The sequence below is a fragment of the Carassius gibelio genome, chromosome B22, assembly GCF_023724105.1.
Source record: "Carassius gibelio isolate Cgi1373 ecotype wild population from Czech Republic chromosome B22, carGib1.2-hapl.c, whole genome shotgun sequence".
NCBI lineage: Eukaryota > Metazoa > Chordata > Actinopteri > Cypriniformes > Cyprinidae > Carassius > Carassius gibelio.
Genome location: NC_068417.1, coordinates 31,709,332 through 31,736,882, shown reverse-complemented (window position 1 = coordinate 31,736,882; position 27,551 = coordinate 31,709,332). Strand labels below are relative to the sequence as shown.

Below are 27,551 nucleotides of genomic sequence, written 5' to 3'. Positions count from 1 at the left end.
AACATCTGGGTTTTTTAATATAAAACTATGCGGATGGCGCTCTGTGGCGCGGCAGAAATTTGAACAGCGTTCTGAGTCGTAGCTGGGCGCCGCGGACAGACGCCGAATGGCGCCGCCGGTGTGTGTACTCACATAGAGAATAATGTGTTCGAATTTTAAAGACGTGGCGCGACGCGACGCGGCGCTGCGCTTCTCGTCCGGTGTGCGACCCCCTTTAGTGCGCTCCATCACCCGGAGCAGAGTCTCACGGGCTCTGGTCCAGGTGCGGTGACACCTTTGGACAAACGCGTGAGCGGAGGGGGCCGCGACTTCAGACTCCAGACTGGGAAACGCTGGTGGCTGGTACCCTACACTACACTGAAACGGAGAGAGGCCCGTAGCTGACACTGGCAACGAATTGTGGGCGTACTCCACCATAGAGAGTTGTTGACTCCAGGAAGAAGGATTCTTGGAGACCAAACATCGCAACGTCCTCTCTAAATCTTGGTTGATTCGCTCAGATTGTCCGTTGCATCGGGGATGATAACCCGATGACAAGCTAACTGACGCCCCTAACAATTTGCAAAACTCTTTCCAAAATTTTGGATATAAACTGAGATCCCCTAACCCTGTGTTAAGTCTTCTGTCAGTCAAGAAGTTGACAGAGAAAAAGCAGAAGCAGGAGACAAAGTGATGATAAAAAGTAACCGAGTTTATTGAACAATCTTAGTTGCATATGTCACAAATCTTCATCTGATCAGCACAACATGTATTTTAACATGTATGTTATAGCAAAATTGCTTCATGGCAACATCACATAAACCTTGGGTTTCTATAAACATTCCCTCTTATCTATCTCTTATACACACAGACAAAACAGTTCATGAAATTTCAACAATTGAACAACAATAAAAATGCATAAGCTAGGAAAAATTGATAAGAAATGTAAAATATAGAAACACAATAAACTAATAAACAATAAATGAATAAACAATAACAAATACCTGAATGATCAAATGTAAAAGTATAATAACTGTTAAATTATAATAAATGAATAAGGACAAATATAAAAATAACACAATTTGCATGTGAGGATCTAAGGATCCTTCAACCAAAATAAAATTGTGTGTTGATCTATCAGTTTCTAATATTTCTTTACTTCTGTACTTCTGTCCCAAAAAAAAGAAATTGTTTAAATGGGTTTAAATGGGTACACTAAAAAAGTAACAAAAGTGTCCCTCATGGGTCATTTTGACCCTCATAGCAATTCATGAAATTTACGAAAAAAGCATGTTTCATTACATTAGATTATATATATATATATATATATATATATATATATATATATATATATATATATATATATATATTTATATATATATATATACACACACGCACAAAATCAGAGACAATCCAGTAAAGATACATACCTAAACGAAGGGCTGAGACTACAGAATATCCCTAATGCAGAAATAATTTACATACACACACTCTCATAGAACACATTATAATATGTTTTTATGTTTCTGCTGGTTAAATAATGTAACAAAACTACTTATTTGCATATATTTTCAAACAGGTCAGTTTAGCTCAAAGGGAATCATTTAAGATTTTAAAAGGGAATTTAAACAAAATCACTGTTTCACGGCTGATCACTGAGACGCCCTGCGATTCACTGAACAAGCCGTTTAACATCAAATCTGCGCTGGATACTAATATCAAAAGTATAGTGAAAACAAGATCGGCAGTTTAAGACATTAACTAAAAACTAGCATGACTGATAGCAAAAGCTAAATGTAAGCTAAAAGCTAAAAGCAGAATTTGATGGTGTCTTGAGTCTTTAAATTGGCATTTTGGCCACACCTCAAATGTTGTCTTGACCAATCAGATATCGTCTTTCCTCAGGGTATCATAAATCATATGTTATCTTATCAAGCACATGGTCCGAATTTTCCCGCTCTTGCAGGGTATAATTTTGGAAATGATTCCTATAACACGAATATGATACATTTGACAAATAACTGATAGTCAGGACTGTTTCAAGCTAACAGATTCAATCACAAACACACTAAACATGAATATGTATCCTTAAGCTATCCAATAGTTATTAAAAGACATACACAATAAGTGATTATAAACATGATAGTCAAATGTGTGGGTTACATATAAATGAATATGGAGTGAAGCGATGGACTGATATTCATAAGTCTTTTTGAGTCCATATATATCTAGAAAAGACAGTTCCTTTGCCATTATCTGACATAGGGATGTTCTGTGGAGGCCAGAGGTTAAAAGGCCCCCCTTATGAATTTCAGTCTGGTTCTGGTAGGTGGGGGAAGTCAATCCAAGGATCTTGATTATTACTCTCAATGGTACACATGTGATGGCCAGCATTGCATCTTGGTTACTTGCCCCAAATTTGAAATCTCTTCTCCGAATTGAAATAGTCAATAATTGTTCTAGTGGTGTTAATGTTGAAAGCTGTTCTGTGAAAGAGTTAGTTAGTTGGTTATCTTGCTTCTGACTCAAAGTCAAAGGGGAGTGTTGACTTCCTGAGGAATTCGGCTCGTGTTTCAACCACAGTCCTGATTGACTTTTTTAATTGTCTGGTTCGGGTCTGATACGCAACAAAAATAACCAGATTAAAAGGTAAACTTTTTTTTTTAAAATCACCAAAAAATAACAGAAACTAGTAACTACTAACTAGTGGTGTGATCTGTTACACCTCTTGTTTTTATAGTCGCTGTCAACATGAACGTGCATATGTATATATCTGTTCTAAAAATATATTTAAATTAAAGGATACTTTTTTTTACATTTTTAATTTTGTTTCATAAGATCTGATAAATTTTGGGGCCACTGTATATCTTGTAATTATTAATTCTGGTGTTTAACATCACAGAGAGACACTGAAGAGTTATACAGCACAAATCCAGCATAGAGGGGTTCAGTGAATGTGGTGTTGAATGTGTGTAAGTGTCTGAGTGTGTTTGTGTCAGAGATGCTGTAGAAGGACAGAATCCCGGCTGACTCGTCCAGATACACACCAAATTTGTTAGAGCGAGGTGATGGGTGTGTTATGTTAGTTTCCTCAACTATATGCCAGAAATACAGTTTATCCCGAAAGCAGCACAGAATCCAGGATTTGTCATTGGTTCCAAACCTGACGTCATTACCTTCTCCTTTCCTGGGGATACTTTTACATGACACGACCATATCACCCTTCCCGCTCCATTCAGCCTCCCAGTAAGAGCGTTCAGACAGACGGTCTTTACACAGAACCTGCTGAAGGCCGTCAAATCTCTCTGGATCATCAGGATATGACTTCTGTTTTGAATTATATAACAACTTTTTGTTGCTCTCTGAAAGAGAGAGCTGATTGTGTACTGTGTTTGGATCCAGTGTGAGATCACAGAAATCTGCAACAATCCACAAGAAAAATAAAATAAAAATAAGGCCACAAAACATTTTGAAGGATCAAATCTGTCTTGAATTTACTTTCTGGTTCCACATATATATTTTTGAACACATATACACTGTTAAACATTTGATACTTATTCTAGTCTTGTTTAAAATTGTGTACCATGAAGAAAATATGTGTAGACCTACATTTCTGTAGTCCTGGTTTAATCCTGTTCTCTCCCCCGTGATCCAGACTGTCAAAGAAAAAGAAAAGCATAATCTGCCATGTTCTATTCATCTGAATAAAAGTCTTAAAATTACAATGCAGAAAAAATAAAAATAAATAATCATTAAATAAATAATATTTTCCTGTCTATCCTTTACTAGACAATAGTTTGTTTGTACTTTGTTAGTAGTAAGCTAAAAATAAGAAAATTACTGAAACTTTTTTTGCAGCTTTTGACTGCTGAGTGGTGCTTTAACCACAAGTTATCAAACAAGCGCATCAAAGCACATTTTCGCAAATAGATGTCAGTTTTGCCTCGCTGATGTGTTACATTTGACGGCTGCAGTCAGGGAAAATGAAAGAAAAACACTGTAGTTAAAATATTTAATATTCACAGATGAAAGGTTGGTACTTATGAAGTAGGGCTGGGCGATAAAAGGATAACGATATGTATCACGACAGACAAGTGATCGATAGCAATAAAAAATGTGTTTGATAAAACGTTTGATATTTTTTATTCTTCATCGGAAGAAAATGGAGGTACCGAAGAAAGTTTGGTTAACTTAACAAAGGAACTCACTCTCTGGTTACCTAGCAACGAAGGGAGTGACACACTAACAGCCAATCATGTAACAGTATCAAGTCTGGTTGTGCCATATCATTGTCTCATGCTGGTCTGCTGGATTCCTCTTCAGTAACCTGCGACTGATAAGCAGAAATTGAGTGCAAGAGGAAATGTCAGCTCGCCAGTATGGCAGTTTTTTGGATATTATAAGTCTGAATGTAGTCAGACCAATGTTGTATGCAAATTGTGCAAGACCGTAGTCCCCGCCAAGGCTGGTAATACCACGAACTTGATGTACCACCTTAGCCGTGCTCAGTTATTAATGCTGCCGTTGTTTTTCTGCAGGTGCTGCAGGAAAAGATAAAAGCTTGTGCTGCATCAGGAGGGGGTCAAGACAAAAGATGGTGGCAAGGGTCCTAAAGCAACAAAAGGCAATCATTGAAGTTCTGTCTTCTGGAAAAAAGAACAGGCACCTGATCCCAATGTGGCAGAATATTGACATCCTTGAGTCAATGCTTGCAGCCTTAACTCCTCTCCTGGAGTTCACAGACTCCTTTTCTGGGAAGTCATATGTGACGGTCTTGTACGTGAAGCCTGTGCTCCACTTTTTCCACTCCAGTTTGCTGAAAGTTAATGAGGGGACACTTAAATATGCCGACCCTGACACATATGATATCCTTGACATGGCTACCTTCGTGGACCCTAGGTTTAAAGGCCAATATATCAGACCAGAGAAAGTAGGGGCAATTGAAATGAGAGCTGTGTCTGAGATCATGGATGAAGACCAGGGCCAGTCACAGGCAGGGCCTTCTGAGGGAGCAGCAGAACAAAGTGCAGAAGGAAGAGCTGTCTGTTGACCACTATGACACTGGTGCGTGAAGATGCAACGCAAGTGATTGAATTAACTTAGATTGTGGTGTCTCACATACATGAAAAATATATCTTCAGAAAGCTTGAAATGACTTTTAAACAAATCAATTCAAAACAAAAGCATTATATCATCTGTGAAGGTTTTATTTCTCTCTAAAGGTGCATCCATGTGGTGAGAGTCAGCACTGACATTTGTTTATTAATGAATAATTAAATGTCTCCTTTTTCACAATTGTTTGGCTACTGCTGCCTGTGCTTTGTGGCAAACTTAATGCATGTGCTTGAGCGCGGAATACATTAAAGCTGGATTATAGATGTAAATTTAATATTAGTAAAATTATTTGAATAATGATAAGTGAACAAAGACTGTAACTAGAAAAATCTTATGTGGGGGCAGACCTATTAAATACCCTCTAGACATCTCTGTTAAAGTTTAAAGCATTTTATACATGTTTGCATAAATTCTTCTTTTAGAATGGTCCAAAATGGAGAGATGCCTTAACATTGACTTTTCCTCTGAAACACAGAAATGAAAATTTAAATAACATTTATATTTTATGTTTTGAGAATGGCCAACCCTTCTCTGTGGAAATTGTTGCTGCTGGTTTTTGCATTGTAAATAGGCTACAAAATAAAAAATAAAAAATGTTAATGTCTTCAATAACAAACCCTGGTCTTTTTTGTCACGTCTGTAATGCATGTGTATTTCTCAGATCTAAAATATCCTATAACACATGTTCATAGACGGATAATTTACTGATGTATGGACTCTGTTTGGGATTTAGAAAAACATAAAGAGATGATTCAATATATTGGTAATGAATAGGCTACATTCTGTAGGAATTTATATTTCATAGTCTAAAAAATATTGTTTAGACGAAACAAAATAAAATTAACCAAACTTTTTTTGGAGTTAAGGCAACTTCCTCTGAAATATAATAACTAGTAAACTATATTGTGCTATATAATAGTCAACATTTAAAGGGGATCAAAACCTTTCTTCAAAGTTGTCCTATAACCAAAATGACAAGTTCTATGTAAACCTGCTCAGCAAGTTTGATACCCTCATAAGACACTGTCCATATGAAAGATCAAGAGATTTACACATTTATATCATTCCCCACAAGCTATACAGAACTACCCCAAACCCCATCCCCCTCCAGCTGAACTGAATTTGGTCTGTTTTTTGGCTGCGAGGAACGGTGTGTTGTCATGTTACTGGGTTGAAACATGCTTGCACCCACAGCAGCCCTCTCGCAGCCCATATTATTATTTTCACAAGATCATAATAATAATAACAACAAATTATCAATTGATAAATAAGCATTATTTTACGAAAATCATTGTTATTTGTGAACGTAGCATTTGCGGAAGGCTTTAAGACCAAGCAGAGTCCTCCGCAGCTGCTGCGGCCTCACAGCGAGCGCAAGTGCTAGCTGACCCAACATTTAGCAAGGCAGGTAAACATTCAGTCTGCCTGAAGGATGAGTATTTCAATGTAAGTAAATGCAGTTAAATAGAGAGTTAAATAGAGAGAGAGAGGAAAAAACCTACTGTAGGCTATTCTTAAACTTGGAGCTCATTATATTGAAGTACAAATCCAAATACCAGAAGCAACCTACAACCTACAAGTGTTCTTTCATTGAAAAGTATGCATTTTATTTATTCACAGGCAATATGGTTGAAATAATATTTTAGTTGAAAACTTTAAGTTCCATTGTTTAAAAAACTTTTTTGGGGTCTAACTTTTCATAGACCTTCAGTTTTTCTGCTTTAAAATTCAATGCCATTTGTAATTTTACAGTATTTTCACCTCCTAAATCACTAACCTTTAAAGTCACAGTTCACAATTCTGGATCAAAATAAATGAAGTTTGTGAGAGGCAAATATATATAAGTCATGTATAAGTTGCATTTTATTAATAATAATAATGGCTGGCTTAATAATGTTATAATGTCCCAATAGGATATTTTTAGTTCCCTTCACTTTACAACAAATCCCTTAAATTTAACAAATTTATCAGTACAAAACAAGAATTAAAAAATATAATTTTAATGGATAAATATAATTGCAGTATATAATAATATAGGCTTAGCTATAAACAAACAAAAAAAAAAAATAATTTAAAGCAATACATAAGGTAAGGTTGGGCTCTCTCACTCGGGAGAAATCCAAACATTTCCATATTCATGATTTTGCCCAATTGAAGCTTAATTCTTATTAATACGGTAAAATGGGCTTTGTAGTTATCTTCTCTTCCGAGTCTGTTGTGAGTGTGTTCACGACGCTGCTGCTGACGTACGTCACTGCTGACATGTTTTCTGGTGCACCCAATAACAAAGATAACACATCAGCAGCGTCATACATCAGCAGCATCACTGCAGTGCTGTGATCACACTCTCAGCAGACCCAGAAGAGAAGACAATGCTGAAAAATTTATTGTGTAATTTTTTTTATTTTTGTACCAAAATGTATGTTCAATGCTTCAACATATTCTTACCAACTCTCTGATGTCACATGGACTACTTTGATGAGGTTTTTCTTACTTTGATGATACCTTTCTGGACATGGACAGTATACCATACACACAGCTTCAATGAAGGGACTGAGAGCTCTTGGACTAAATCTAAAATATCTTAAACTGTGTTCAGAAGATGAACGGAGGTCTTACGGGCTTGGAACAACATGAGGTTGAGTCATTAATTACATAATTATCATTTTTGGGTGAATTAACCCTTTAACTTCAAAAGCCAATGAAAGAGCTAACATCCTCTTTCTGGGCAACACTTACCTAACTTCTCAACAGTTTTGTCCATTTCTATCATTTTGGGTATCAACCATTTTTTACTTTGTCGTAAAATTTTACAAAGGTTGAAGAAAATTATGCTTTATTTTTGTAGTTCTGTAGTATACTACTGCCTACTTTACCTTTAACAGAAAAACATTGGCTATGTAAATGTTTGATTGTATTGTTTTCTGCTGCTAGAGTCACATTCTCAGAAGATCTATGCTATTTGTATGGACATGTAAATATGTATGGTATTTGTCATTCAATATGTAAACCAACATTATCTCAGTCCCTTAATTTAGACTTCATGAATTAAATCAAATAAAACTACATTTAATTAAAAAGAGCCCATCATACCAAAGTTTGCATTTTGGATTCTCCTGACTGAGTTTTAAATCTCCAGGGTAATTGTAGCTCAGATCCAGCTCTCTCAAATGGGAGGATGTTAAACTCAGAGCTGAAGCCAGATGTGAAAAGCCCTCCTTTGTCACCATACAGCCAGATAATCTACAATGACAGACATTAAAGGAATGAATACATATTTATTTATTTATGAATGAATGAATGAATGAATGAATAGTTAAAATTTACCTCAGCTTCTCCAGTTTACAGTTTGGACTCTTCAGTGCATCGGCGATCAGCTTCACTCCTGAATCTTTCAGGTCATTGTTACTCAGGTCCAGCTCCTTTAGACAGGAGTTTGATGATTGAAGAGCTGAAGCCAGACTTTCACAACACTCATCAGTGAAATTACAGATGGACAACCTAAACAGAAGATGAAATGATTACATAATTGACCATTATGTAAGCACCCATATTTATAATGCATTTGATGCTTTACAAAACTTTGCACATTTTACATAGCTTTCACTGAGCTGTGTGACTTTTAGTAAAATGTGCTTAAAATTTTGGGGTTTTATACTGGAATTGTGACATTACAAAATTATTTTTTTGTTTTGTTTTTTTATCTGATTCTGATGGTGTTAAATAATGCTGTAATATTTTTAGAAACTGTGTAGACTTGAAATACTTAAAAAAGTTTTATGTTCTTAGGTAAATAACAGTATCTTTGAACATAGACACTTTTGCACTCTTATCAAACATATCCACTTTCTATATACTATGGTAAAGAAAAAAAAGTAATAATAATAAAAAATATATACAAAAGAATCTGACAAACAAACCTCAGTATTTCTAGTTGACAATTTGGAGTCTTCAGTGCATCAAAGAGCAGCTTCCCTCCTGAATCTTTCAGGTCATTGATACTCAGGTCGAGCTCTCTCAATGAGGAATTAAATTGTAATGCTGCAGCCACACTTTCACAACACTGATCAGTGATATTACAACCTGACAATCTAAAAAGATCAATAAATGGTTAATTAACACTTTGCAGAACACCCACTTAAATTGGAAGGTTGCAAAATCCGTTTATCTCAATGTTAACCACTGTTACTTTGTCCTAAACATTTAAAAGCGCCATTTATCACAATCATAGTTGATTTCTCTAGGGCCCTGTTTACACCTGGTATTAAAATGCATTTTGGTCAAACAGATCGCAAGTAGAAAAGGGAGACAGATCCTCATTCACAGTTTTAAAGGGATCATTAGTTGCTAAATTCACCTTTATATGTTGTTTGAACTGAAATTTGTCTTGCCAGTGGGTAGACAAAACCACCCTATAATGATAAAAATCCACCCAGTGTTTGTTTTTTAAATATATCAATAAATCATGTGCACTGTCTCAGAGAGGGTCGCCACCTTCAGCGTGACAAAATAAGGGACGAAAAATAAAAGCAAGGACAAATAATCAGTGAGGAACTCATAGGTCAACAATAAACCATGAGAAAACATGCTCAAGTATGAACATTTGCAAGAGAACACATTAATATTGTTATTTCAAATTATTAATTATTAGTAGTCTTTTTTGACAGTTACCTGGATGAGATGATTTTTGTATTATTTATGTATTTATTTCATTTGTTAACTTAAATTAGGACTTTATTAACAAAATAATTATTTTTATAAAAAAATACATAATTAAATTCAAATGAAATAATAAAAATATATATAATTTTTTTTTTTTAAATCGAATTTTTTTTTACAAAAAAAGCATTTAAGCATTTTTTTACTTTTTAAAATGCCAAATTGTATATGAGATATATGATTATTTACTATGTATAGATTTACAATTAATATAAATGACACATTTAATAATATGGGTCTACGGTGAGTGTTGGTCAGGCTAGTTGGTTCAGTGTGTTCCACTCGACGGCTCTTGTCTGGCTCACATCGGCGCCAGTTTGCACGATTCAAGATGCTGACTCAGCGTAGGGGACATCGGGGCCTTCAGCGAGAGTGAGAGCTCTGATTGGATGTTAAGTTCAGTGAACGAGTCAGTGCTGAGAATTAAAGCTAAAAGTGATGAAAACAAGCATGTGAATGAAGGCGGTATAGACAGAAGGCTGTTTGTGATCTTTCCCAATCATTCTAATATGCAAATGTTTCATAACAACATGAGCCGCTTAAAATGATTAAAGTCATCAACGTTACTGATATTCACAATGGTAAGCAATCGCTGTTTTTTTACATTTCGTATATCTGTGCTTATCTCGTATATCTTTATTTACGTGTCTCATTTTGAATGACGAATATATTATTAATAGCTGCTGATATGAACGGCTCATTCCTCTCACGCATGCGCAGAATACACGTGTAAGTTTGCCGTCGGCTGTAATCTGTGCATTGTGTTCCAGTGCAGCTTTTTGGTCTGACACTGCTGACGCGAGGCGACAACTCCGTCGGCTAGTAGCTTCTTTTATGTTCAAGAGAAGAAAGAAATTTAGGCAGGTTTAGAACAACCTGGTTAAATTATGACAGAATTATGAATCTCTTTAGGTCAGAGAGTCTACCGTGAGCAATTGAAATGCTTCTCTGCAATCAGTGTGTTAATCGCTTGACAGAGCCATTAATCACTTTCCCATTCAGCCCTACATCTCTACAGGTTTTAAACCGCACAGGTTTAACCCATGCTGCGCTGATGTGAAAGGGCATTAATGGCATGCATTCTGGAGAGACTCCGTCGCAATGGAAACAAAGACACCAAAACGCAATCAAGCTCAAATGAGCTTCTCTTTTAATTCTCAGTCTCAGATCAAGCCTAGTCTCAAAACAAGATCTCATTTGTAAGTTGCTTTGGAGAAAAGCGTCTGCTAAATGATTAAATGTAAATGTAAATCAAGCCGTTCACGGATTCTTGGCAGAATGACGTCACGCAGGCTAAGCCCTCTCCCATGTCTGTTTTAACACTGACCCACTCTGAGTGAGCTGTAAACAGTCCGCCAATGTTTAGACGCTGGAGAAAGTATAGACAAGAATGCCTCCTAAGGTGTTTTGTTGCTAGATTTAATAATGAACATAGCAGTTGTCATTTACTCCTGACATCTGAGCCACTGAAGACGCAGTGGATTACTTTTGTTTTGAAGCAAATGTGCTACAAATCTCCTTAAATGCATCTTTTTTATGAATCTTTGCAAATCGCCTTTCCTAATAATGTGCTAGTTAGTAAGTTCCGCTTTATTCGTATTCGATCAATCACAACACTCTAGATAGCTGGCCAATCAGAGCACACCTTGCTTTTCAGAGTGGTTAGCTTTGTGAAAATCATAAGGCATTTCCGAAGACGGGCACAGAGGACAAACTATAATGTACAGTATATGGAAAATAATGTTTTTTAACCTTAAACCTCATAAACACATTGCATTAAACCAAATACACAAAATAATGTAATTTTAGCAACATCGTATGACCCTTTTAACCAAAATATGTGTTATAATTTTCATTAAGGCCCTAAAGAATCATATTAACTTGTGGAAAATTGGCATCCAATGACCCCTTTAAAACGTCTCTTCTGTCCACTTTCAGCCACTTCTGTTCTGATTTCTTTTGAAGGGAGGGTGTATGGGCCAGTGTATGTATCTTTAGGTCTAATTTTGTGAAACAAGCTCACACAATTTACAAGCCTAACACTGTGTGTGTTTGTTTCCTTTATTTTTAAAACACTTACTGCATGGATAAATTAAAAATCTTCAACACATATCAGTCGAAACATTGTGTGTAGACCTATTTATTTTATTCTTATCGTGTCATTTTATTCTGCTCGAAAGTGGACAATATCCAAACATTTTTGACCTCTATTTATCGTGTCATCCACTTTGAATTGACAAAAACACATCTTAATACCAGGTGTAAACAGGGCCTAAAAAGGATAAAAAGGCACACAGGAGATAAACTGTGATTATGTTGAGATTACAACTCATTCCATTTTAAGACTTCCTTTCATAAAAAAGGCCAATATCAAATACTTACAGGGCTTTTCTGCAGTTCCTCACAGCTGGTATCAGTCTCTTTCTGCCTTCATCTGATGTGTTGAATTTCTTGAGGTTCAGTTCATCCAGCACTTGATCTGACATCTGAAGCATGTAGGCTACTGCTGAGCAGTGAGGAGGAGAGAATTTCGTCGATGAGAGTTCATCTGAATTCACAAAGCTCTGAATCTCTCTGCAGAGCTTCTGATTATTCAGTTCCAGCAGACAGAGGAAGAGATTGATAGATTTATCTGCTGACAGTTGTTTGTCACCAATAATTGTATCTTAAATATACGTTGCAATATCATAATTGTCATCTTTGCTGTCCTCTGTGTAACTCAGTAGATCCTGTAAGAGTTTCTGATTGGACTCCATTGAGATGCCCAGCAGGAAGCGGAGGAAAAGATGCAAATGTGCAGTTTGCAATGATTTATCAACTGCTACTTTAAGCAGCGAGTACAATGATAATTGCTCTGATATTAAAAATGTCTTCTGTACTTCCTTCTTGATGTGTAGGTGGCAGGAAAACTCATAGAAAGCTGCCAGAAACTCCTGAAAGCTGAGATGAATGAAGCTGTAGACTTTCTTCTGATGAATCACAGATTCCTCTTTAAAGATCTGAGTGCAAATCCCAGAATACACTGATGCTTCAGTGACGTCTATGCCGCTCTCAATCAGGTCCTCCTCATAGAACATCACATTGCCCTTCATCAGCTGATTGTGAGCCAATTCAGCAAGTTTCACAATCACTTCTCTGTTGGCCTGCAGGAGTTTATCTGGATCGCTCTCTTCATACTTCTGGTTCCTCATGTTGATCTGAATTAGCAGGAAGTGGATGTACATTTCAGTCAGAGTTTGAGGGATTTCTGAATTGATATCTTGTTTAAGGATGTTTTGAAGCACAGTGGATGAGACCCAGCAGAAGACGGGGATGTGACACATGATGTGAAGACTTCTTGATTTTCTGATGTGTGAGATGATTTTGCTGGCTTGATCCTGGTCACCGATTCTCTTCCTGAAATATTCCTCTTTCTGAGGGTCATTGAATCCCTGTATTTGTGTCAGACGGTTGATGTATTCAGAGGGGATCTGATTGGCTGCTGCTGGTCTGGAGGTGATCCAGATGAGAGCAGAGGGGAACAGATCTCCTCTGATGAGGTTTGACATCAGCACATCCACTGATGAAGACTTATTTATATCAGAAACTTTCTCAGCATCTGAAAACTTCAGTGTGATTCTGCTTTCATCCAGACCATCAAAGATGAACACAACTTTACACTCCTCGTAAACCTTTGAGTCCAGATCTTGAAGTTCATGATGAAAGTCCAGCAGAAGTCTGTGAAGACTGTACTCATCATCTTTAATCAAGTTCAGCTCTCGAAATGGAAGCACAAACATGAAATCTACATCCTGATTGGCTTTTCCCTCGGCCCAGTCCAGAATGAACTTCTGCACAGAGAATGTTTTTCCAATTCCAGCCATGCCTTTAGTAAGAACAGTCTTTATTTTGTCTTCCTCATCACGTCCTGGTTTAGATGAGGCTTTAAAGATGTCATTGCAGCAGATTGAAGTGTCTTGTGTTCTGGTAATTTTCTCCAACTGTAAAACGTCATGTTCTTCATTCAGTCCTTCTCTCTCTCCCTCAATGATGTAGAGCTGTGTGTAGATGCTGTTCAGGAGGGTTTCATTCTCTTGTAGCTTGATTCCCTCAAACAAGCGCTCATACTTGTTCTTCATTCTGGTTTTGTGAGTGGTTTTGACAGTTTCAATGACAACTTCATTTCCCCCACTGCAGGCCCATCAAAAGAGAGAGGAATTAGAGCATTTCATCTACATTTCACATCACACAGGACAGAGCTCTTTTAGGTTTATACCATGCTGGCATGCTACACAAATATACTGCACATCTTTTTCTCTAATAATCATGTATTCTTTGTCCAGTACAGGCAAAAATCTCACATGACTCCAGCGGTCAGTGCTTGATCCACTGAATTTGTAGTTTTTCTAGACACTCAGCTGTCTATCTTACAAATATTAATTCAATTCACTCATACAGTCACATTTTATATCTTGAATTCTGTGGCCATTTTTATTCATTTTGGTGGCATTTGCAACCTTACGTGAAGCTGTTTTACACCAGCTTGCTTGTTTTAATGAATTAATTTCATAGCAGTGACAAACACATTGCTTTCTGCTTCTATTAATGCTGAAGATATAGCTTCGTGTCACTCGTTGTGAAGGCTGTGCCATCTGGAGGTTACATTTGTAAAACATGCACGTATCTAGTCAAAAGCCAAACTGAAAGGTGCTTGAGTAACACTTGGGATCTATATGTGCATGTGTATGGCCTTAGACCTTTTATTATAATAAATATTTATATACCTAATATTGAATCTTTGTAACAGATATCCACTTAGTTGTGTTTTGATGCAGAAAAACAACAAAAACACTAAATTAACCTCCTCTTTTCTCCTAGAGGTAAAGAGAAACTACTGAAATAAGAAAATCTCACGTGTCTTCAGGATTCACAGCTCCGGTCCTGTTATTAGAAGACGGATCCACTGAATTTGTTGTCTTCTCTCTCCTATCACAGCGACGCTCTTTAGCAGGAGAGTTATGCTTCATATTCATGATTTCATATGCTTTTCTGAAAACATAAGACACCGTACAAAAAAACACTGCATGTGCAAATAAAGTCAACTTTGCATAGGCATACAAATATGACTGCAAAATGTTAAACAGCTACGGTTATAACTAGGGATGGCACGGTTTGCTGAAAAAAAAAACCCCCGAACCGTTCGGTTCTCCACACACAGTTCGGCACGCGCTGGGACCGTGTTCAACTTAAATCTGACAAAGCACCTGTAATATGGTTTGCTGTAAGTAGGACGTAAAACAAACATATGAAGGTAAATCAGTTGCAAAACTCGAGAGGTTGTAAGTTGGAATTTGAGAACTTGTCATATTAATATTTGTATTTGTAAATTGAAATTTACACTCACGACCCTGATGTGAAAAGCTGAATCTTTCGATTTGCACACACAGACAATGATCAAAACACCCCTGTTTTAAAGCTGAATTTGCAGATTAAAAGTTACAAATGTGTAAAATGTCATTCACATGTACAAAATGACAGACACAAATGTGTGTATTTTGCACTTTACTTCAGTTTCGCTGTACAACCTCAAGTCGGCGCTTACAACCTCTCAGATCTGGCAGTACAAGTTCAATTCCTGGCGCTTTGACTTTTGCTACTCTTTTTGCGATACTCCTGTTGCAAAACTGACTTGTGCACTTGTAAACGCAGACGCGAGAGAACACGGGGAGGGGAGGGGGGTTGGGGGGGTGATTGAATCCGTTTTATTGGTCGATGCCTGACCAATGAACAACGCCAGCCAGTGCGACTTGTCATGCTGAAAAAAAACATTTTTATGCATATGTATGCTTCATTTTTAAAACACTTGGACAATATTTTCATTAAATATCCTGATGGGATTTTATATTGCACTAAAAAAAAAAATTCGTTTATTGGTTGGAGCCAATGAAATGGGACGTTTTTATGTATGCGATGACGTCACTTCATAGAGCAGATCACGCCGTTTGGCGGTCAATGTAGCAGTCTGTCATCACGATGGAGGCATCAAACAATCCCAGGATAGGTTTTTATTTTTAATAAATTAAGACAGTTTCAAAAATCAAATCATTATTATGTTTTCCTTGACTGATATGTTTCACTGATGACGACTACCATCCACACAAAAATAACTTTGTTTAAATGTGGGTGTAAATGCTCAACATAATTCATTATTTAAGGCATTTTCTTTGATGTAACGTTAACGTAATAAATGACGAGAAGGTGATAAGAGCGCCAACGCGAAGTGTCACCATGTTATCACACTAAATGGGGTTTATTTTGAGACAATGGCCAATTGATTATGATGTTACATGCTGTTTATTACACATTATTTGGTTATAATGAAGTATTCCAGATTGTAATTTCAGCACTTGACAAACAGATCGGCCCTGTTCAGCGGAGCTGACATGAAAATTGGCCCGATGCCTGGCCTGAGGGGCCAGAGCTTAAATACAGGACTCTATCTTATTAACAGCCCCAATATACATGCTAAATGATCAGTGCACAAGAACACGTAAATTCTAAGAAGTCCATGTCAAGAGGAATGCGTTCCAGCCAAAGTGACAGACGTGTGTAAAGCCGTTGTAATAAATGGTTCAACAACAATTCCTGCAAGATGATATGAATATATCAATAATAATAATAAAAAAATGTAAATCCTTCAATTCATCTATCATCTAACAATGCTTTTTATGTAGTATTAAGCTTTAGTATTTTCAATAGGTAAAGGCATGGGGAGTGGTAGCTAGTAAAATGATCACATCGCGGCAATCTGGAATACTTCATTATAACCAAATAATGTGTAATAAACAGCATGTAACATCATAATCAATTGGCCATTGTCTCAAAATAAACCCCATTTAGTGTGATAACATGGTGACACTTCGCGTTGGCGCTCTTATCACCTTCTCGTCATTTATTACGTTAACGTTACATCAAAGAAAATGCCTTAAATAATGAATTATGTTGAGCATTTACACCCACATTTAAACAAAGTTATTTTTGTGTGGATGGTAGTCGTCATCAGTGAAACATATCAGTCAAGGAAAACATAATAATGATTTGATTTTTGAAACTGTCTTAATTTATTAAAAATAAAAACCTATCCTGGGATTGTTTGATGCCTCCATCGTGATGACAGACTGCTACATTGACCACCAAACAGCGCGATCTGCTCTATGAAGTGACGTCATCGCATAAATAAAAACGTCCTATTTCATTGGCTCCAACCAATAAACGATTTTTTTTTTTTTTTTTGTGCAATATAAAATCCCATCAGGATATTTAATGAAAATATTGTCCAAGTGTTTTAAAAATGAAGCATACATATGCATAAAAATGTTTTTTTTTCAGCATGACAAGTCGCACTGGCTGGCGTTGTTCATTGGTCAGGCATCGACCAATAAAACGGATTCAATCACCCCCCCAACCCCCCTCCCCTCCCCGTGTTCTCTCGCGTCTGCGTTTACAAGTGCACAAGTCAGTTTTGCAACAGGAGTATCGCAAAAAGAGTAGCAAAAGTCAAAGCGCCAGGAATTGAACTTGTACTGCCAGATCTGAGAGGTTGTAAGCGCCGACTTGAGGTTGTACAGCGAAACTGAAGTAAAGTGCAAAATACACACATTTGTGTCTGTCATTTTGTACATGTGAATGACATTTTACACATTTGTAACTTTTAATCTGCAAGTTCAGCTTTAAAACAGGGGTGTTTTGATCATTGTCTGTGTGTGCAAATCGAAAGATTCAGCTTTTCACATCAGGGTCGTGAGTGTAAATTTCAATTTACAAATACAAATATTAATATGACAAGTTCTCAAATTCCAACTTACAACCTCTCGAGTTTTGCAACTGATTTACCTTCATACAAACAGGGTTCAGCTAATATGTGTTTCTGTTGATCAAAAGAGGTGGGTAAACTATCAATTCTGGGTGACCACATCGTGGGAGGCTTTGGAGAAGTTTTAGAAAAGGCTGATAAGATGCTTTCTTATATTTAATCAATGACACACACAGCGTCATTGCAGAAGTACATTCTTTCTGTCACGTGGTTCACGTAAGATGATTGACAGCTTTACAAACTAATGATATTGCACTGATGTCATAGCTGACGCGAATCAATAACAGGAGATTAATCGCTAGCTCTGTTAGCTGTTTGAGCTCTTCAGATCGCATAAATCAGTGCAAAATTAATAGAAATGTTATTCTGTATGACGAAATATTTTACAAACATGTAATAAAATTATATTGGTGTGCACCATTGGACTAGAGAGCCCTGGCGGATCGTGGAAATTGTATGTATACGAACACAAATAAACCGGAGATGAGATGAATGGCTGCTGTATGAGTGATGATTTCTATTCAAAATAACGAAGGTTATTTTTATTATTATCAGAGGTGGGTAGAGTACCCAAAAACTGTAATCAAATGAAAGTAAAAGTACTTCTAGAAATATTTATTCAAGTAAAAGTAAAAGTTCTAGTCTGAATAGTTACTTGAGTAAGAGTAAAAGAGTATCGGATAAAAAAATCTACTCAAGTAGTTAGTTACTAGTTACTTTGGGTCATATATACTGAGCCTATTTTTATTTAGATATATAGATAAAATGAATGTAATGTATGTGAGTGTGTATAAATGTACGGTATATATTTCGTCAGCCTTTACTAGATTCGTACACACATCTGCACTTTGTTGTTTCTGACGAGAGAATTCGCCAGAAAGAGGTATTCAGTAAGTGAGCGAGTGACGCATTCAAAAGCTCAACAGAATCGTGTGTGATTGGTTATAATGCGCAGCGCTGTAAAAACGCGTCTGTCTCTGGCTCAGCGTCAGCAAGCGATCACACATCTGAATTTAACAGCTGATGATATGACTCGCTGAACGTACACGCACCGGTGTGATTGTATTAAAATTAATAAAATCTTATTCGGTTATTTTTTGTCTTTTGGAAGATGCATTCATCTTAACTCCCCTCTGTTATAAGCCACACACGTACAACAAACTAATGTCACAGTGGTATTGTGTACTGCAATCGAATGTAGCCCAAGTTATTACCTGTTAAACAGTAGACAGCACACGCTGTGTTGATCTAATAAGGATCTCCATCGCAAGCAAATAATAGCTTTTGCAGATTTGCTTTCAGTGCAGTAACACAGCCCCGTTTTCAACGCTGCTGATGTTAAACGTTACAAATCTGAGTGAACCGCTTCAGACGCTCAGCGCGTGCGGCAGGGAACTGAACGACTCCTTCAAACTGATTCATGAACCAATTCACTAGTTTGCCAACTGGTTTGATCAAGCCTTTGAACAGAATTGACTCAAAAGAATGAATCATTAGCGAATGGGCATCACTCATTGCCCAGAGAAAAGTAGACGGCACGTTTGGAATAAACTGAAGCATTTATAACATTTATTGCATTAAGATAAAGTAACCAAGGTGAACAGAGTGAAAAAGAAAAAAATATTTTCAGAAGAGAATTGACGATACAGGTCAGATTGTAAGAGAATGTGGAATGTAGCCTACTCAATGAAATCATGGGAAAAAAATCTACTTGTACTTCTTTTGTTGAACTGAATGGAGTTTATTTGAATAAGCCAATACAGATTGCAAATTATTTTTATGATTATTTTGTTAATAAGGTTTCTAACTTTAGAGAGACAATGAAATACACTGTTGATTCCAACTCAAATGAGCTAATTGAAAGGTGTATTATGAAGGATAAACTGTGTAGTTTTGAATTTCATCAGGTTAATGTTGTGCAGGTGGTAATGTTATTGATATCTTTGACTGTTGGTGGTCTGCTGGTACAGAGAACTTGGATAATCGGCTGTTGAAGTTATCAGCTGGACATATTTCTAAACCAATCTGTCCCATTTATAACAGATGTCTGATTAGTGGTGAGTGTCCAAAACTTAGGAAGGAGGGTAAGATAATTCCTTTACCCAAAGACACAAAATCAACTTTCTGCACTGTAAAAACTAAAGGTGCCTCAGGTATCCTTTTGAGTACTCCAGGAACCTTAAAATGTATTTTAAGTGCCTCAAAGCTCTTTTTCTCATAATATGGTTCCTGGAGGAACCATTATAGTCTTTGCAGTTCTTGCAGGAACTCATGGGATCCTTGAAGCACTTTGTTCCCAGTTCTGAGGTTCTGGAGTCACCCTTTCATTACACTGAGACCTCAAAGTGCTCTGGAGGTTCCTGGAGGAACTCACATTTTAAAAAAGGGTTACTGTAAGCTCTGTTAACATTAAAGTGGTTCCTGGAAGATCTCACTTGTAAAAGCCAGCATCTGGAAGAACCAAGAGATTCATGTGACAAAAATGAAATTTGACTGATTATTATTATTATTAATAATTACTTTTTAGGAATGTGATGGAACAATGACTTTTATGGAACTTTCCATGTGAAAAAAAAATTAAATGTAAAAATCTTCACTCTTGTTCTGTCAAAACATAAATAAATAAATAAAATAACTTAATATCTTAAAATAGTTTTATTGAAATAGGCTAAATGTTAAATCATTTGAAGGTGGATAGTTTATCTTGAAACTTTAAAGCAAACATTAAAAATATGATTGAACTAAATATGACTCATTACGCATTACTTTAATAATAAAAAAAAATCTAATTATAACAATGGGTACAATAGTAATATTTAGAGTTTTTTTTAATATGCCTGATAAAATACGTTTAAATTATTCAGAAATAATTGTTCAGCTGTTGTCAAGAAGAAAATGCATGAGGTTTGGACGCGTCCTCGCGCTCCTACTGTTTGCTCGCGCGCGCGTGCCTGGAAGAGCGATTTCAAATACAAAGAAGTAACGGCTCCATTCCTCAAAGAGAGTAAGAAACAACCGCTGCGCAAGGTGAGTAAAGACTCCGAAATAAATACACAGATTTATTATTTGTATGCTAATTCCTACACTGACACATTAGACTGTATGTTTTTTTTTTTTTGTATGTTTGTTTTAACCATTAATTTAATAGCCGCTATGCTTACGAGTCTAATGCACTTTGTGGGACGAAATGGAGACCACAAACACAAGGTCACAAACAATAATTATTAGTTTGGTGTACGCATGATAGTTACGTTTATTCATTGTAACTCTTTCGTTTACGTTTGTAAAATAGTTACACATCCATGTTAACGTACGTTACATTTGCACATAACGTACTTAAACTGGTTTTGATAATTTTCTTTCCTCAGAAAATCCAGTATGACTTCTCTGAAAGTCTCAAAAGCTTCACAGAGCAGCAATATGTAAGTTAAGTATTTAATTATTTATTTGACATTGAAATAACTGAAATAGTGTTTCAGCTTGGCCTAATCCAAAATTATGTATGACTATACACTGTTACACTGAACTGAATTAAACAATAAAAAACTACCCATATGTTCTTTATATTCATCAGTTAATAAAGAAATGTGGCTCTGTAGTGGACACCTGTGAGGCAGTGGACAGACAGCTGCTGAAGTCTGATGCTGGCTGACAATAAACAGACCTCTCTGGACGTACCCCATATTTCGCAGGTGTGTAAATAAGTGAACGGTTGCAGACACACACCAGAAACCCTTCTAAAACATAAAATTATTTATAGGTTATTAACAGTTCTTTTTTATTTTTTTTTTTATTTTAGAAAAATTATACCATTGCCCTTCCTGTTACATGATGATCCTGCTGTCCTGGACTGTATATGATGAGGTAAGTATGAGTTTGTCCATGTGAGTAGACATATCTAGTGTACACACACACATAATAGACACATTGTGTACTTAATTAGTCTAAAACCATTAATCAATGCAATAATATGACATAAATAATTCCTGTGGTGTTCCTCATTTTTAAGATAAAAAAATACCTGTGCTAAATGAATAAATGTAAATATTTTATTATTTAATTTGAAGTAAATCACTCTTTTTTTCAATGAACAGCCTACACATAATCTTAGAACAGCTGTGGTAATAACAGGAGACCCGTTTGGTGAGAGCGGCACTGCAGACTTCCCTGATGGTGAGGAGCTTCTTGCTGATGAACCTGCCGACATGAGTTCACCGTACTATGAGTAATTGTGTTCTGTTCAACATTATACAGAAAAGCAATTAAAAGTTCACTAAAGCGCACTATTTTTCTGGTGTTTCTGTTGGTCATTCAGGAGGAGATCATGGACAATTTTCACAAGACTGATGATGTGTTTCAGCTGTGTTTGTATCGTGAATCCTCACAATGTTTGTATATTTTGATTTTTTTTTTTTTAATTATGTGCATTTATAACACTATACTTTTTATTATATCACATTCATATCAAATTACAGAAAAAAATAGTTAATGCTAATGCAAGGGTGTTTCTAATCCAGAGTTTTCAGAGGAATGCTAAATTTGACATTGTTCTCTTGTCTGACTGCTGTTTAACTATAACAACTTACGCTGCTGAGAAACTGGTTTATTAAGCTAAATACATCTATCTTGAGTCTTATCAATTTCTTGAAATGTCCTGTGTGAATTCTCCCAATCAGTCACCACTATTTAGAACAGGAAAGAATATGTTACTATTAATTGCATTGTTTCTAAAATTTAAATCATTGGTTTAGGTACATAAATGTTTTTTTAAAGTTCTAAGATTATTGAGTCACATTTATTTGTTTCTAATTTTACCAAGGTGTAAATGCTTTTTGTTGTTGTTGTTGTTTATAGCAGTATTAACATTGATTTTGCCATGAATGGGATTGTGATGTGCAGTATTGTGATTATGGATATTGTTGTTGTTTATCAATAAACTGTTTTATACGCATTTGTTTTATTTTTAATCATTAAAAAGGTCAATAGCAGGACAAATAAACCAGTGGGGGGGGGGGGGGGGGCATTAAAGAACTGAAATTAGGGAAATGGTGCCTTGAAGCACCCCAGGTGGTTCCTGGCCATCATAATAAAAGGGTTCCTCCAGGAACCATTGAAAGTTCCTCAGAGAACCACCCCCATTTAGAGCGGTGCCTAGAGGCTCTTCAGACGGTTCCGCCGGTGTGGCGAAGTGAAGAACCCCAAAAGGTGCCTCCAGGAACCTTTAGTTTTTACAGTGTGTGGTCCAAATAGTAGGCCTATAAGCATTTTGCCTATTCTAAGTAAATTATTGGAAAAGACTATTTAAAGTGCAAGTGCAAGATTATTTTTCGAACAATGATTTGACTACGATGTTTCAGCATGCTTATAGGTATGGTCTTTCCACCTGCACTGCAATGACACAAATGTCGGATTGCTGGCTAACATCAATTGATAATTCAATGCTAGTGGGTGCATTACTATTGGACTTCAGTGCTGCCTTCAATGTGATCGACCATTAAATTTTGATTTACAAACTTTTAAGTTATGGTTTTACTTCCTCAGCAATCAAGTGGTTTAAGAGCTATTTGTCGGAAAGGTCGCAAAGAGTTTATTTTAATGGTGCATTATCTTGTAGCAAGTCCCTGGATTGTGGTGTTCCTCAAGGAAGTCGCCTCAGACCTTTGTTATTTTCAATTTTTACAAATGATATGCCGTATATACTCAGTAAGGCTACATTGACTATGTTTGCTGATGATACTACTCTTTATTATGCAGCTCCTACATGTTCAGAGCTTAATCAGGTTCTGTCTTGTGAGATAAGCAAATTGTATAACTGGATCAAAACAAATAAACTTGTTTTAAATATTTCAAAAACTATGAGTATAATATTTGGTTCTAAGTATAGATTATCTGATAATCCTAAAATTAATATACAAGTAAATGGTCAAAATATACAGCAATAAAAAAGGTGAAGCTTCTTGGACTTTGGCTTGATTACACATTGTCATGGTCTGATCACATTAACACAGTTGTTGCTAAAATGGGTAGAGCTGTTGTAGTTATGCGTAAATGTGCACAGTTTCTAAATTCACAGCTGTTTAGTCGAGTTGTTTGTACACTGGTTTTGTGTCATTTGGATTACTGTTCTGTTGTATGGTCTGCTGCATCAAGCAGTCATTAAAAAAATTACAAGTGAATCAAAGCAAGGCTGCAAGACTGGTTCTTGGTTGTTCTTCGAGAACTAGTGTTGCAGAGATGCATGAACGTCTTGCTTGGCTGATGGTCAAGCATAGACTATCTGTTAATATGTAAGTATACCTTCATAGAATTATTAATACTTATATGTATTATGTAGAATATGTAGACTCATACATTTCTTTATGATAATATAATTTACTATTCAGATATGCATTCACATTACACAAGAGGGGGGAATAGTCGACAGATTTCTTTACCCCTGCCTAAATCTGACTCTATGAAGAGGACCGTGTTTTATAGGTCATTTGTGTTTTGGAACAATCTTCCAGTTGGGGTTCATGAAATCAAGGGAAAAACTGGTTTTAAAAAAAGACTAAGACTGTATTTGTTTTCAACATCATAATATTGTCTGGATTGGTTGAGTGAGATTGAGTGCTGTGTTGATTTACATAATTTTGTTATTATTTTAATTAGTACTTTTTGTATTGTTTTTTTTTCTCTCTCATGTGTATTTACATATGATATATTTGGGAGTAATTGTGATTGTAATTATTGGGTTTTGTATGTATTGTTTGGACCCCAGGAAGACAAGCTGTCGTCTCGGCGTCAGCTAATGGGGATCCTTTTAAATAAACAAATAAACTAGCTAAGTATATCCATTTTTGAATCTTGATGCAGTCTGTTGCGTGTCGTTCATGAACGTTTCGTTCATTTTGAATGAATCTTTAATGTGACTCGGGACTACCGAGTTGTCTCAGAGAGTGATTAGTTCATTTTGTGTTGACCGCACATGCGCATTACGCCTGTTTCACACATACTCCGTCTGCGGTGGTTTTAATTTAAAATATTTGCGATATCCTAACAGGAAAAGTAGGCTTATTGTTAAGATAAATCTATAGATATATAGATTACATCTGGGGAGAAAATAAAAGATGTGATGTTCAGAACATGGTAACTATAGTAATTATCAAATTGGGAAGAGATGAACCCCGTTTGGCCAGGGGTGTTTTTAAAACCACAGACAAGGTTTGAGAAGGAAAAATATAATTATATTTTCCGTAAAATGTTCTTCCTTATTATCATGTCATATATAACTGTGATGTTCCGTGAAACAACAAACTTTAAAATAATTTGTTCTTACTGGTGATGATCAGATGGTCATCTCTGCTTTCTCCCAGGTACATCACAGTGTAAGCTTCACAGTTAACATCACTCTCATCAGTGTAGTCCATATCAACAACAAAAATATATCTTGACTCCATATAGTGGTTATTTTGGTAAAAATCCCAGATATTTTTAGCAGTAGGATTATTTAAAAAAATGTGCAAATATAAAATTAAATTAAGTAGCCTATATAAAATTGCAAACATCTATCTTTCAGTACATTTTTACTTAAGTACATAAAAAAATTGAGTACTTTTGTACTTTCACTTGAGTAAAATTGAAAAAGGAGTATTTTACTCTTACTGGAGTAATATTTTATTATATGTATCTGTACTTTTACTCAAGTACTTGATTTGTGTCCACGACTGGTCAAATGCATGAATAATGCATTGTTTATATTTATTGAGTTTAAACTAACGTCTATGACTATGAAAGATTGTTACTGTACTAGTAAGTGTAAGTGATGCAGTGTTACTTGTTTATGGTTAATGCCGTGTTGTTTAACGTGCTCAAACTAATCGTTCTAAAAGTAAATTTGTAAAGTAATGAATAAATATATTTTTAACAACACATATCCGATTGTATTTAATTGTACTGCCATAATCTCGGTCACCACAAGTGATAAAAATCCTTACCTTAGTACAAAGAGCAAAATAACTTTGTTTATAAGTGCTATTATTGACAGTTACATGTGTTGCAGGGAAACACAGATACATCCTCACTGGAATTATCAAATCCAGATGAGACCTGGACCATCTTTACTGTAACCATTACGTTACTTGTACAATAACAAAATAAATAATTGATTTGCTTACCTGTCTATCAATACAGTCTCTGTCAAGGCCAAGATTTTAGCGCAGCTCTCTCAATCTCGTAAACGCCTGGCCGATATTTATCCTGGTTTAATTCCTCTGTTTGTCACACAGTCTGCGTGTATCCGAATATGGACGCTTATGTTTTACTGGCACTTCAATACTCGCCAAAGAGTAATCGTGATCCATAACAACGACAACCAAACCATACGCGCGGCTATAACATAACCACCACTTCCGTATTTGACCATGTGATATTCCGCTGTGGTGGAAAAAAAGTATAGAGCGGACATTGCGTCACTGAGAGGCGACATTTTTTTTCCGGGACGGCCAGTTATTTAAAATCGGAATTTCTCTGAAATAAAAAATCTTTGGAGACTTTTGTAAGTACACAACTTGAGGAAATATATCACACTGTGCAAGTTATTTTCGGAAATTTTATTACAAAATTCCTCCATATTGGAGCTTTAAGCTTTGCCAGTTTATACGTTTAAGAGCCAGAGGATGCGAGCTCGCGCGTGCAGTGAGAAGATTTGTGTGTGGGGTCATCCAAAGCGTCCAAACCCGCGCCTCAGAACGCATGCAAATATTAAGCTCTCTCTGAAGTATTGTGTTTAAATGGAAAATTCAGACAAAAAATATGTCAAAAGGTAAGTATCCTACAGCAGACATAGCCGGCTGAACGTAGGCCTGCTGGATCAGTGCATTCTCTTAAAGTGACAGTCTTTATATTAATTGAACAGCAACACTGAAAAACGTGATTCTAAATCCGTGAAACAAATCAAACTATGAAAAAGTTGAACTTTGCCACCCCTAGTTCTAACAGAAGACTTAATGTTAGTGTTTTTTTGTTGTTGTTGTTTTTAGAAACACTTGGAATAAAAACAGAAAAAAATTGGCATTCTATTTTTCTCCTAGAGATCCAGAGATCAGAAAAAGCAATCGTATTGTTTCTTATGTCTATCTGATGTCTCAGGTTCTTGACTCCAATACTGGAAAAAATATCTTACATGTCTCCAGGATTCACAGCTCCAGTTCTGAAGGTATTGGGTGGCTCCATTGAATTTGAAGTCTTTCTAGACACACTGCTGGGACACCGTGCATCTCCCTCCTCTCTGCTCTCATAGCGATGCTCTTCAGCAGGAGACTCCTCCTCCATATCCTTGAGTTTAGACAATTTCATCCTATTAAATCTCTTAAAGATCCTGAAATCATACAAAGCAATCATATTGTTTCTTATGTCTATCTGATGTCTCAGGTTCTTGACTCCAATACTGGAAAAAATATCTTACATGTCTCCAGGATTCACAGCTCCAGTTCTGAAGGTATTGGGTGGCTCCATTGAATTTGAAGTCTTTCTAGACACACTGCTGGGACACCGTGCATCTCCCTCCTCTCTGCTCTCATAGCGATGCTCTTCAGCAGGAGACTCCTCCTCCATATCCTTGAGTTTAGACAATGTCATCCTATTTAATCTCTTAGAGATCCTGAAATCAGACAAAGCAATCGTATTGTTTCTTATGTCTATCTGATGTCTCAGGTTCTTGACTCCAATACTGGAAAAAATATCTTACTTACATGGCTCCAGGATTCACAGCTCCAGCTCTGAAGGTATTGGGTGGCTCCATTGAATTTGTACTCTTTATAGACACTCCGCTGGGACACCGTGCATCTCCCTCCTCTCTGCTCTCATAGTGATGCTTTCTAGCAGAAGACTCCTCCTCCATATCCAT

General features: G+C 36.3%; 1 pseudogene; it reads right to left on the bottom strand.

Annotated features, from left to right (window-relative positions):
- Positions 1-670: 670 nt before the first annotated feature.
- LOC127988242 (NACHT, LRR and PYD domains-containing protein 3-like) lies at positions 671-27,551 on the bottom strand (annotated as a pseudogene).